The sequence below is a fragment of the Hyla sarda genome, unplaced genomic scaffold (assembly GCF_029499605.1).
Source record: "Hyla sarda isolate aHylSar1 unplaced genomic scaffold, aHylSar1.hap1 scaffold_2832, whole genome shotgun sequence".
NCBI lineage: Eukaryota > Metazoa > Chordata > Amphibia > Anura > Hylidae > Hyla > Hyla sarda.
In genome coordinates, this window is record NW_026609537.1 from 18452 (window position 1) to 29805 (window position 11354).

Consider the following 11354-nt stretch of genomic DNA (forward strand, 5'->3'; position numbering starts at 1 on the left):
TAACAGCTGTCATCTTCAGGGTCTCGACGGGATTCGAACTCACAACCTCTTCGCTCCAAGGCGGCTGCTCTAACCACTATGCCGTGGGAGCTGCTTGTCAGGCATATGCGGCGACCAAGGTCTTGGCCTGTTTTGGCACACAGAGCAACTGCACAGAGGAAAGGGGGGGGGGGGACTCCAACCTAAGGTGGAGCTAGCTCTCAACTGGCTATGTCAAGATCTCTGAATGCTAAGTGGTTAGCCTTGCCACCTTACAGTGTAAAGGTGGTGGGTTCAATCTATAAATGTAACTTAGATGTAAGTTTTGTCAAACCACAAAAAGATCAAAGAGTTACATTCGTAGATCTTAAAGGGATACTCGTGTGTCAATTTTTTTTTTTTTTTCATTAACTGGTGCCAAAAAGTTAGACAGATTAGTAAATGACTTGTATTTAAAGCTCTTTACTCTTATCAGCTGCTTTATACTACAGAGGAAGTTCTATGGTTCTTTTCTGTCTGACCACAATGCCCCACCAAGAAAAAATTGTGCATTAGCGGGCATTTGTATTTGAACCAAGGACCTCTTGAACCTCTGCGCTCCAGGGTGGCTGCTCATCAACTGGATGAGGCGACCAAAATCTTGCAGTGCAAAGCTAGTGGGGGTCTGCTATAAACAACATATGTAGGATGTGGTTAAGCTGTAAAAAAAGCATGCGTGTGTTAGGGGGCACTCGGATTTGAACCAAGGACCTCTTGATCTGCAGTCAAATGCTCTACCACTGAGCTATACCCCCGCAACATGCAGCTCATCTGTACCTCAACATTTTTAATTTTCTGCAATAAACTACATATGTGGGATACGGTTAAGCTTGTAAAGAAAAAAAATGTGTGTTACGGGCACTCGGACCTCTTTACATGCAGTCAAATGCTCTACCACTGAGCTTCAGCCCCACAACATGTGGCTTGTTTGTACCTCAACGTTGCCTCCAGCCCTTCACACCAACTACCACCACTGCCTCCAGCCCTTCACCCCACCACCCAGGGCCACTCACTTCCACACCAACAACCTTCTTCCTATGTCGCCTCCCCCCCCCCCACTACATATGTGGGATATGGTTAAGTCGTAAAGCAAAAAAAATGTGTGTTAGGGGGCACTCGGATTTGAGCCAAGGACCTCTTGATCTGCAGTCAAATGCTCTACCACTGAGCTATACCCCCGCAACACATGGCTTGCCAGGGTAACCGCACAGAGGGGGGATTCGAAGCTAAGTCCGAACTAGCTCTCGGCTTGCCTGTACTGTCCCAGTCAAATGTATATGAACCGGTGGGGAAAAAAATGATTTTGTCAAAACAGGCCAAGACCACAGTCATCCTTGCCAGTTTCCATGAAGCTCTCATGGTCTAGTGGTTAGAGCTGCTGCCTTGGAGCAGAGAGGTTGTGAGTTCAAGTCCTGTGAACACCCTGAAGCTCGTTTGGAGAAATTGTGGCAGCAGAGTGTGGAAGCGGAGGACTGTGTGTGTGTGTGTGTGTGTGTGTGAAGTGGTTGATGGTTGGGCACCCATAAGGTGTTGGAGAAGGAGCTCTGGTGTGGATGGCTGTGGTAGCTGGTATGTGAGTGTGGGTGGGAAGGTTCCATAGGAAGAAGGTTGTTGGTGTGGAAGTGAGTGGTCCCGGTTCCTGGGTGGTAGTTGGTGTGAAGGGCTGGTGGCAATGATGGTAGTTGGTGTGGAGGCAGTGGTGGTAGTTGGTGTGAAGGGCTGGAGGCAATGGTGGATCGCAGAGGAGGTTTTCTTGATATAAAAAAAAAAAAAGGCAAATAAAATCCCCCATCTTTTTATTTTCAACATCCCACATGCTTCGACAGACACAACACCACTTTTGGCAGATCCCCAACCTAGAATCCTCCATTCCAGGCAGTGGACCACCTTCCACGATGCCCCACAACTACACCTTCCTCCGCAACGCCCTCTAACCACTTACCTCGACAACTGCTCTCCTTGACATCCTCCTCGCCTCAGTCCATCCAGCGACATGCTCCAGGGTCTTCAGGGACATTGCTCTCCATTTCGCTCTTCCTGACATCCACCTCGCCTCAGTCCATCCATGCACCGATATCTTCCAATCCCATGAGTGGTGGTGGTGTGGGTGGGAAGGTTCCATAGGAAGAAGGTTGTTGGTGTGGAAGTGAGTGGTCCCGGTAATTGGTGTGAAGGGCTGGTGGCAGTGGTGGTAGTTGGTGTGGAGGCAGTGGTGGTAGTTGGTGTGAAAAAAAAACAAAACAAAAAAAAGGCAAATAAAATCCCCCATCTTTTTATTTTCAACATCCCACATGCTTCAACAGACACAACACCACTTTTGGCAGATCCCCAACCTAGAATCCTCCATTCCAGGCAGTGGACCACCTTCCACGATGCCCCACAACTACACCTTCCTCCGCAACGCCCTCTAACCACTCACCTCGACAACTGCTCTCCTTGACATCCTCCTCGCCTCAGTCCACCTTCCACGATGCCCCACAACTACACCTTCCTCCAATCACTTACCTCGACAACTGCTCTCCTTGACATCCTCCTCGCCTCAGTCCACCTTCCACAATGCCCCACAACTACACCTTCCTCCAACCACTTACCTTGACAACTGCTCTCCTTGACATCCACCTCGCCTCAGTCCATCCATGCACCGATATCTTCCAATCCACCAGACATCCCAGGTTCTCACGATCCATCTCTTTTAACAGCTGTCATCTTCAGGGTCTCGACGGGATTCGAACTCACAACCTCTTCGCTCCAAGGCGGCTGCTCTAACCACTATGCCGTGGGAGCTGCTTGTCAGGCATATGCGGCGACCAAGGTCTTGGCCTGTTTTGGCACACAGAGCAACTGCACAGAGGAAAGGGGGGGGGGGACTCCAACCTAAGGTGGAGCTAGCTCTCAACTGGCTATGTCAAGATCTCTGAATGCTAAGTGGTTAGCCTTGCCACCTTACAGTGTAAAGGTGGTGGGTTCAATCTATAAATGTAACTTAGATGTAAGTTTTGTCAAACCACAAAAAGATCAAAGAGTTACATTCGTAGATCTTAAAGGGATACTCGTGTGTCAATTTTTTTTTTTTTTTCATTAACTGGTGCCAAAAAGTTAGACAGATTAGTAAATGACTTGTATTTAAAGCTCTTTACTCTTATCAGCTGCTTTATACTACAGAGGAAGTTCTATGGTTCTTTTCTGTCTGACCACAATGCCCCACCAAGAAAAAATTGTGCATTAGCGGGCATTTGTATTTGAACCAAGGACCTCTTGAACCTCTGCGCTCCAGGGTGGCTGCTCATCAACTGGATGAGGCGACCAAAATCTTGCAGTGCAAAGCTAGTGGGGGTCTGCTATAAACAACATATGTAGGATGTGGTTAAGCTGTAAAAAAAGCATGCGTGTGTTAGGGGGCACTCGGATTTGAACCAAGGACCTCTTGATCTGCAGTCAAATGCTCTACCACTGAGCTATACCCCCGCAACATGCAGCTCATCTGTACCTCAACATTTTTAATTTTCTGCAATAAACTACATATGTGGGATACGGTTAAGCTTGTAAAGAAAAAAAATGTGTGTTACGGGCACTCGGACCTCTTTACATGCAGTCAAATGCTCTACCACTGAGCTTCAGCCCCACAACATGTGGCTTGTTTGTACCTCAACGTTGCCTCCAGCCCTTCACACCAACTACCACCACTGCCTCCAGCCCTTCACCCCACCACCCAGGGCCACTCACTTCCACACCAACAACCTTCTTCCTATGTCGCCTCCCCCCCCCCACTACATATGTGGGATATGGTTAAGTCGTAAAGCAAAAAAAATGTGTGTTAGGGGGCACTCGGATTTGAGCCAAGGACCTCTTGATCTGCAGTCAAATGCTCTACCACTGAGCTATACCCCCGCAACACATGGCTTGCCAGGGTAACCGCACAGAGGGGGGATTCGAAGCTAAGTCCGAACTAGCTCTCGGCTTGCCTGTACTGTCCCAGTCAAATGTATATGAACCGGTGGGGAAAAAAATGATTTTGTCAAAACAGGCCAAGACCACAGTCATCCTTGCCAGTTTCCATGAAGCTCTCATGGTCTAGTGGTTAGAGCTGCTGCCTTGGAGCAGAGAGGTTGTGAGTTCAAGTCCTGTGAACACCCTGAAGCTCGTTTGGAGAAATTGTGGCAGCAGAGTGTGGAAGCGGAGGACTGTGTGTGTGTGTGTGTGTGTGTGTGTGTGTGTGTGTGTGAAGTGGTTGATGGTTGGGCACCCATAAGGTGTTGGAGAAGGAGCTCTGGTGTGGATGGCTGTGGTAGCTGGTATGTGAGTGTGGGTGGGAAGGTTCCATAGGAAGAAGGTTGTTGGTGTGGAAGTGAGTGGTCCCGGTTCCTGGGTGGTAGTTGGTGTGAAGGGCTGGTGGCAATGATGGTAGTTGGTGTGGAGGCAGTGGTGGTAGTTGGTGTGAAGGGCTGGAGGCAATGGTGGATCGCAGAGGAGGTTTTCTTGATATAAAAAAAAAAAAAGGCAAATAAAATCCCCCATCTTTTTATTTTCAACATCCCACATGCTTCGACAGACACAACACCACTTTTGGCAGATCCCCAACCTAGAATCCTCCATTCCAGGCAGTGGACCACCTTCCACGATGCCCCACAACTACACCTTCCTCCGCAACGCCCTCTAACCACTTACCTCGACAACTGCTCTCCTTGACATCCTCCTCGCCTCAGTCCATCCAGCGACATGCTCCAGGGTCTTCAGGGACATTGCTCTCCATTTCGCTCTTCCTGACATCCACCTCGCCTCAGTCCATCCATGCACCGATATCTTCCAATCCCATGAGTGGTGGTGGTGTGGGTGGGAAGGTTCCATAGGAAGAAGGTTGTTGGTGTGGAAGTGAGTGGTCCCGGTAATTGGTGTGAAGGGCTGGTGGCAGTGGTGGTAGTTGGTGTGGAGGCAGTGGTGGTAGTTGGTGTGAAAAAAAAACAAAACAAAAAAAAGGCAAATAAAATCCCCCATCTTTTTATTTTCAACATCCCACATGCTTCAACAGACACAACACCACTTTTGGCAGATCCCCAACCTAGAATCCTCCATTCCAGGCAGTGGACCACCTTCCACGATGCCCCACAACTACACCTTCCTCCGCAACGCCCTCTAACCACTCACCTCGACAACTGCTCTCCTTGACATCCTCCTCGCCTCAGTCCACCTTCCACGATGCCCCACAACTACACCTTCCTCCAATCACTTACCTCGACAACTGCTCTCCTTGACATCCTCCTCGCCTCAGTCCACCTTCCACAATGCCCCACAACTACACCTTCCTCCAACCACTTACCTTGACAACTGCTCTCCTTGACATCCACCTCGCCTCAGTCCATCCATGCACCGATATCTTCCAATCCACCAGACATCCCAGGTTCTCACGATCCATCTCTTTTAACAGCTGTCATCTTCAGGGTCTCGACGGGATTCGAACTCACAACCTCTTCGCTCCAAGGCGGCTGCTCTAACCACTATGCCGTGGGAGCTGCTTGTCAGGCATATGCGGCGACCAAGGTCTTGGCCTGTTTTGGCACACAGAGCAACTGCACAGAGGAAAGGGGGGGGGGGGACTCCAACCTAAGGTGGAGCTAGCTCTCAACTGGCTATGTCAAGATCTCTGAATGCTAAGTGGTTAGCCTTGCCACCTTACAGTGTAAAGGTGGTGGGTTCAATCTATAAATGTAACTTAGATGTAAGTTTTGTCAAACCACAAAAAGATCAAAGAGTTACATTCGTAGATCTTAAAGGGATACTCGTGTGTCAATTTTTTTTTTTTTTTCATTAACTGGTGCCAAAAAGTTAGACAGATTAGTAAATGACTTGTATTTAAAGCTCTTTACTCTTATCAGCTGCTTTATACTACAGAGGAAGTTCTATGGTTCTTTTCTGTCTGACCACAATGCCCCACCAAGAAAAAATTGTGCATTAGCGGGCATTTGTATTTGAACCAAGGACCTCTTGAACCTCTGCGCTCCAGGGTGGCTGCTCATCAACTGGATGAGGCGACCAAAATCTTGCAGTGCAAAGCTAGTGGGGGTCTGCTATAAACAACATATGTAGGATGTGGTTAAGCTGTAAAAAAAGCATGCGTGTGTTAGGGGGCACTCGGATTTGAACCAAGGACCTCTTGATCTGCAGTCAAATGCTCTACCACTGAGCTATACCCCCGCAACATGCAGCTCATCTGTACCTCAACATTTTTAATTTTCTGCAATAAACTACATATGTGGGATACGGTTAAGCTTGTAAAGAAAAAAAATGTGTGTTACGGGCACTCGGACCTCTTTACATGCAGTCAAATGCTCTACCACTGAGCTTCAGCCCCACAACATGTGGCTTGTTTGTACCTCAACGTTGCCTCCAGCCCTTCACACCAACTACCACCACTGCCTCCAGCCCTTCACCCCACCACCCAGGGCCACTCACTTCCACACCAACAACCTTCTTCCTATGTCGCCTCCCCCCCCCCACTACATATGTGGGATATGGTTAAGTCGTAAAGCAAAAAAAATGTGTGTTAGGGGGCACTCGGATTTGAGCCAAGGACCTCTTGATCTGCAGTCAAATGCTCTACCACTGAGCTATACCCCCGCAACACATGGCTTGCCAGGGTAACCGCACAGAGGGGGGATTCGAAGCTAAGTCCGAACTAGCTCTCGGCTTGCCTGTACTGTCCCAGTCAAATGTATATGAACCGGTGGGGAAAAAAATGATTTTGTCAAAACAGGCCAAGACCACAGTCATCCTTGCCAGTTTCCATGAAGCTCTCATGGTCTAGTGGTTAGAGCTGCTGCCTTGGAGCAGAGAGGTTGTGAGTTCAAGTCCTGTGAACACCCTGAAGCTCGTTTGGAGAAATTGTGGCAGCAGAGTGTGTAAGCGGAGGACTGTGTGTGTGTGTGTGTGTGTGTGTGTGTGTGTGTGTGTGTGTGAAGTGGTTGATGGTTGGGCACCCATAAGGTGTTGGAGAAGGAGCTCTGGTGTGGATGGCTGTGGTAGCTGGTATGTGAGTGTGGGTGGGAAGGTTCCATAGGAAGAAGGTTGTTGGTGTGGAAGTGAGTGGTCCCGGTTCCTGGGTGGTAGTTGGTGTGAAGGGCTGGTGGCAATGATGGTAGTTGGTGTGGAGGCAGTGGTGGTAGTTGGTGTGAAGGGCTGGAGGCAATGGTGGATCGCAGAGGAGGTTTTCTTGATATAAAAAAAAAAAAAGGCAAATAAAATCCCCCATCTTTTTATTTTCAACATCCCACATGCTTCGACAGACACAACACCACTTTTGGCAGATCCCCAACCTAGAATCCTCCATTCCAGGCAGTGGACCACCTTCCACGATGCCCCACAACTACACCTTCCTCCGCAACGCCCTCTAACCACTTACCTCGACAACTGCTCTCCTTGACATCCTCCTCGCCTCAGTCCATCCAGCGACATGCTCCAGGGTCTTCAGGGACATTGCTCTCCATTTCGCTCTTCCTGACATCCACCTCGCCTCAGTCCATCCATGCACCGATATCTTCCAATCCCATGAGTGGTGGTGGTGTGGGTGGGAAGGTTCCATAGGAAGAAGGTTGTTGGTGTGGAAGTGAGTGGTCCCGGTAATTGGTGTGAAGGGCTGGTGGCAGTGGTGGTAGTTGGTGTGGAGGCAGTGGTGGTAGTTGGTGTGAAAAAAAAACAAAACAAAAAAAAGGCAAATAAAATCCCCCATCTTTTTATTTTCAACATCCCACATGCTTCAACAGACACAACACCACTTTTGGCAGATCCCCAACCTAGAATCCTCCATTCCAGGCAGTGGACCACCTTCCACGATGCCCCACAACTACACCTTCCTCCGCAACGCCCTCTAACCACTCACCTCGACAACTGCTCTCCTTGACATCCTCCTCGCCTCAGTCCACCTTCCACGATGCCCCACAACTACACCTTCCTCCAATCACTTACCTCGACAACTGCTCTCCTTGACATCCTCCTCGCCTCAGTCCACCTTCCACAATGCCCCACAACTACACCTTCCTCCAACCACTTACCTTGACAACTGCTCTCCTTGACATCCACCTCGCCTCAGTCCATCCATGCACCGATATCTTCCAATCCACCAGACATCCCAGGTTCTCACGATCCATCTCTTTTAACAGCTGTCATCTTCAGGGTCTCGACGGGATTCGAACTCACAACCTCTTCGCTCCAAGGCGGCTGCTCTAACCACTATGCCGTGGGAGCTGCTTGTCAGGCATATGCGGCGACCAAGGTCTTGGCCTGTTTTGGCACACAGAGCAACTGCACAGAGGAAAGGGGGGGGGGGACTCCAACCTAAGGTGGAGCTAGCTCTCAACTGGCTATGTCAAGATCTCTGAATGCTAAGTGGTTAGCCTTGCCACCTTACAGTGTAAAGGTGGTGGGTTCAATCTATAAATGTAACTTAGATGTAAGTTTTGTCAAACCACAAAAAGATCAAAGAGTTACATTCGTAGATCTTAAAGGGATACTCGTGTGTCAATTTTTTTTTTTTTTTCATTAACTGGTGCCAAAAAGTTAGACAGATTAGTAAATGACTTGTATTTAAAGCTCTTTACTCTTATCAGCTGCTTTATACTACAGAGGAAGTTCTATGGTTCTTTTCTGTCTGACCACAATGCCCCACCAAGAAAAAATTGTGCATTAGCGGGCATTTGTATTTGAACCAAGGACCTCTTGAACCTCTGCGCTCCAGGGTGGCTGCTCATCAACTGGATGAGGCGACCAAAATCTTGCAGTGCAAAGCTAGTGGGGGTCTGCTATAAACAACATATGTAGGATGTGGTTAAGCTGTAAAAAAAGCATGCGTGTGTTAGGGGGCACTCGGATTTGAACCAAGGACCTCTTGATCTGCAGTCAAATGCTCTACCACTGAGCTATACCCCCGCAACATGCAGCTCATCTGTACCTCAACATTTTTAATTTTCTGCAATAAACTACATATGTGGGATACGGTTAAGCTTGTAAAGAAAAAAAATGTGTGTTACGGGCACTCGGACCTCTTTACATGCAGTCAAATGCTCTACCACTGAGCTTCAGCCCCACAACATGTGGCTTGTTTGTACCTCAACGTTGCCTCCAGCCCTTCACACCAACTACCACCACTGCCTCCAGCCCTTCACCCCACCACCCAGGGCCACTCACTTCCACACCAACAACCTTCTTCCTATGTCGCCTCCCCCCCCCCCACTACATATGTGGGATATGGTTAAGTCGTAAAGCAAAAAAAATGTGTGTTAGGGGGCACTCGGATTTGAGCCAAGGACCTCTTGATCTGCAGTCAAATGCTCTACCACTGAGCTATACCCCCGCAACACATGGCTTGCCAGGGTAACCGCACAGAGGGGGGATTCGAAGCTAAGTCCGAACTAGCTCTCGGCTTGCCTGTACTGTCCCAGTCAAATGTATATGAACCGGTGGGGAAAAAAATGATTTTGTCAAAACAGGCCAAGACCACAGTCATCCTTGCCAGTTTCCATGAAGCTCTCATGGTCTAGTGGTTAGAGCTGCTGCCTTGGAGCAGAGAGGTTGTGAGTTCAAGTCCTGTGAACACCCTGAAGCTCGTTTGGAGAAATTGTGGCAGCAGAGTGTGGAAGCGGAGGACTGTGTGTGTGTGTGTGTGTGTGTGTGTGTGTGTGTGTGTGTGTGTGTGTGAAGTGGTTGATGGTTGGGCACCCATAAGGTGTTGGAGAAGGAGCTCTGGTGTGGATGGCTGTGGTAGCTGGTATGTGAGTGTGGGTGGGAAGGTTCCATAGGAAGAAGGTTGTTGGTGTGGAAGTGAGTGGTCCCGGTTCCTGGGTGGTAGTTGGTGTGAAGGGCTGGTGGCAATGATGGTAGTTGGTGTGGAGGCAGTGGTGGTAGTTGGTGTGAAGGGCTGGAGGCAATGGTGGATCGCAGAGGAGGTTTTCTTGATATAAAAAAAAAAAAAGGCAAATAAAATCCCCCATCTTTTTATTTTCAACATCCCACATGCTTCGACAGACACAACACCACTTTTGGCAGATCCCCAACCTAGAATCCTCCATTCCAGGCAGTGGACCACCTTCCACGATGCCCCACAACTACACCTTCCTCCGCAACGCCCTCTAACCACTTACCTCGACAACTGCTCTCCTTGACATCCTCCTCGCCTCAGTCCATCCAGCGACATGCTCCAGGGTCTTCAGGGACATTGCTCTCCATTTCGCTCTTCCTGACATCCACCTCGCCTCAGTCCATCCATGCACCGATATCTTCCAATCCCATGAGTGGTGGTGGTGTGGGTGGGAAGGTTCCATAGGAAGAAGGTTGTTGGTGTGGAAGTGAGTGGTCCCGGTAATTGGTGTGAAGGGCTGGTGGCAGTGGTGGTAGTTGGTGTGGAGGCAGTGGTGGTAGTTGGTGTGAAAAAAAAACAAAACAAAAAAAAGGCAAATAAAATCCCCCATCTTTTTATTTTCAACATCCCACATGCTTCAACAGACACAACACCACTTTTGGCAGATCCCCAACCTAGAATCCTCCATTCCAGGCAGTGGACCACCTTCCACAATGCCCCACAACTACACCTTCCTCCGCAACGCCCTCTAACCACTCACCTCGACAACTGCTCTCCTTGACATCCTCCTCGCCTCAGTCCACCTTCCACGATGCCCCACAACTACACCTTCCTCCAATCACTTACCTCGACAACTGCTCTCCTTGACATCCTCCTCGCCTCAGTCCACCTTCCACAATGCCCCACAACTACACCTTCCTCCAACCACTTACCTTGACAACTGCTCTCCTTGACATCCACCTCGCCTCAGTCCATCCATGCACCGATATCTTCCAATCCACCAGACATCCCAGGTTCTCACGATCCATCTCTTTTAACAGCTGTCATCTTCAGGGTCTCGACGGGATTCGAACTCACAACCTCTTCGCTCCAAGGCGGCTGCTCTAACCACTATGCCGTGGGAGCTGCTTGTCAGGCATATGCGGCGACCAAGGTCTTGGCCTGTTTTGGCACACAGAGCAACTGCACAGAGGAAAGGGGGGGGGGGACTCCAACCTAAGGTGGAGCTAGCTCTCAACTGGCTATGTCAAGATCTCTGAATGCTAAGTGGTTAGCCTTGCCACCTTACAGTGTAAAGGTGGTGGGTTCAATCTATAAATGTAACTTAGATGTAAGTTTTGTCAAACCACAAAAAGATCAAAGAGTTACATTCGTAGATCTTAAAGGGATACTCGTGTGTCAATTTTTTTTTTTTTTTCATTAACTGGTGCCAAAAAGTTAGACAGATTAGTAAATGACTTGTATTTAAAGCTCTTTACTCTTATCAGCTGCT

The 11354-nt window shown here is 48.9% G+C and overlaps 8 non-coding genes across 8 annotated transcripts; all 8 read right to left on the reverse strand.

The window, feature by feature from the left end:
* Nucleotides 1–701: 701 nt before the first annotated feature.
* Nucleotides 702–773, reverse strand: TRNAC-GCA (transfer RNA cysteine (anticodon GCA)). The gene has a single exon. It is a non-coding gene; the product is annotated as a tRNA-Cys (tRNA).
* A 352-nt stretch (nt 774–1125) lies between these two features.
* Nucleotides 1126–1197, reverse strand: TRNAC-GCA (transfer RNA cysteine (anticodon GCA)). Its single transcript has one exon. It is a non-coding gene; the product is annotated as a tRNA-Cys (tRNA).
* A 2214-nt stretch (nt 1198–3411) lies between these two features.
* Nucleotides 3412–3483, reverse strand: TRNAC-GCA (transfer RNA cysteine (anticodon GCA)). Its single transcript has one exon. It is a non-coding gene; the product is annotated as a tRNA-Cys (tRNA).
* A 351-nt stretch (nt 3484–3834) lies between these two features.
* On the reverse strand, nt 3835–3906 carry TRNAC-GCA (transfer RNA cysteine (anticodon GCA)). The gene has a single exon. It is a non-coding gene; the product is annotated as a tRNA-Cys (tRNA).
* Nucleotides 3907–6135: 2229 nt separating this feature from the next.
* On the reverse strand, nt 6136–6207 carry TRNAC-GCA (transfer RNA cysteine (anticodon GCA)). The gene has a single exon. It is a non-coding gene; the product is annotated as a tRNA-Cys (tRNA).
* Nucleotides 6208–6558: 351 nt separating this feature from the next.
* TRNAC-GCA (transfer RNA cysteine (anticodon GCA)) lies at nt 6559–6630 on the reverse strand. The gene has a single exon. It is a non-coding gene; the product is annotated as a tRNA-Cys (tRNA).
* Nucleotides 6631–8862: 2232 nt separating this feature from the next.
* On the reverse strand, nt 8863–8934 carry TRNAC-GCA (transfer RNA cysteine (anticodon GCA)). The gene has a single exon. It is a non-coding gene; the product is annotated as a tRNA-Cys (tRNA).
* Nucleotides 8935–9286: 352 nt separating this feature from the next.
* On the reverse strand, nt 9287–9358 carry TRNAC-GCA (transfer RNA cysteine (anticodon GCA)). The gene has a single exon. It is a non-coding gene; the product is annotated as a tRNA-Cys (tRNA).
* Between the last annotated feature and the right edge of the window lie 1996 nt (nt 9359–11354).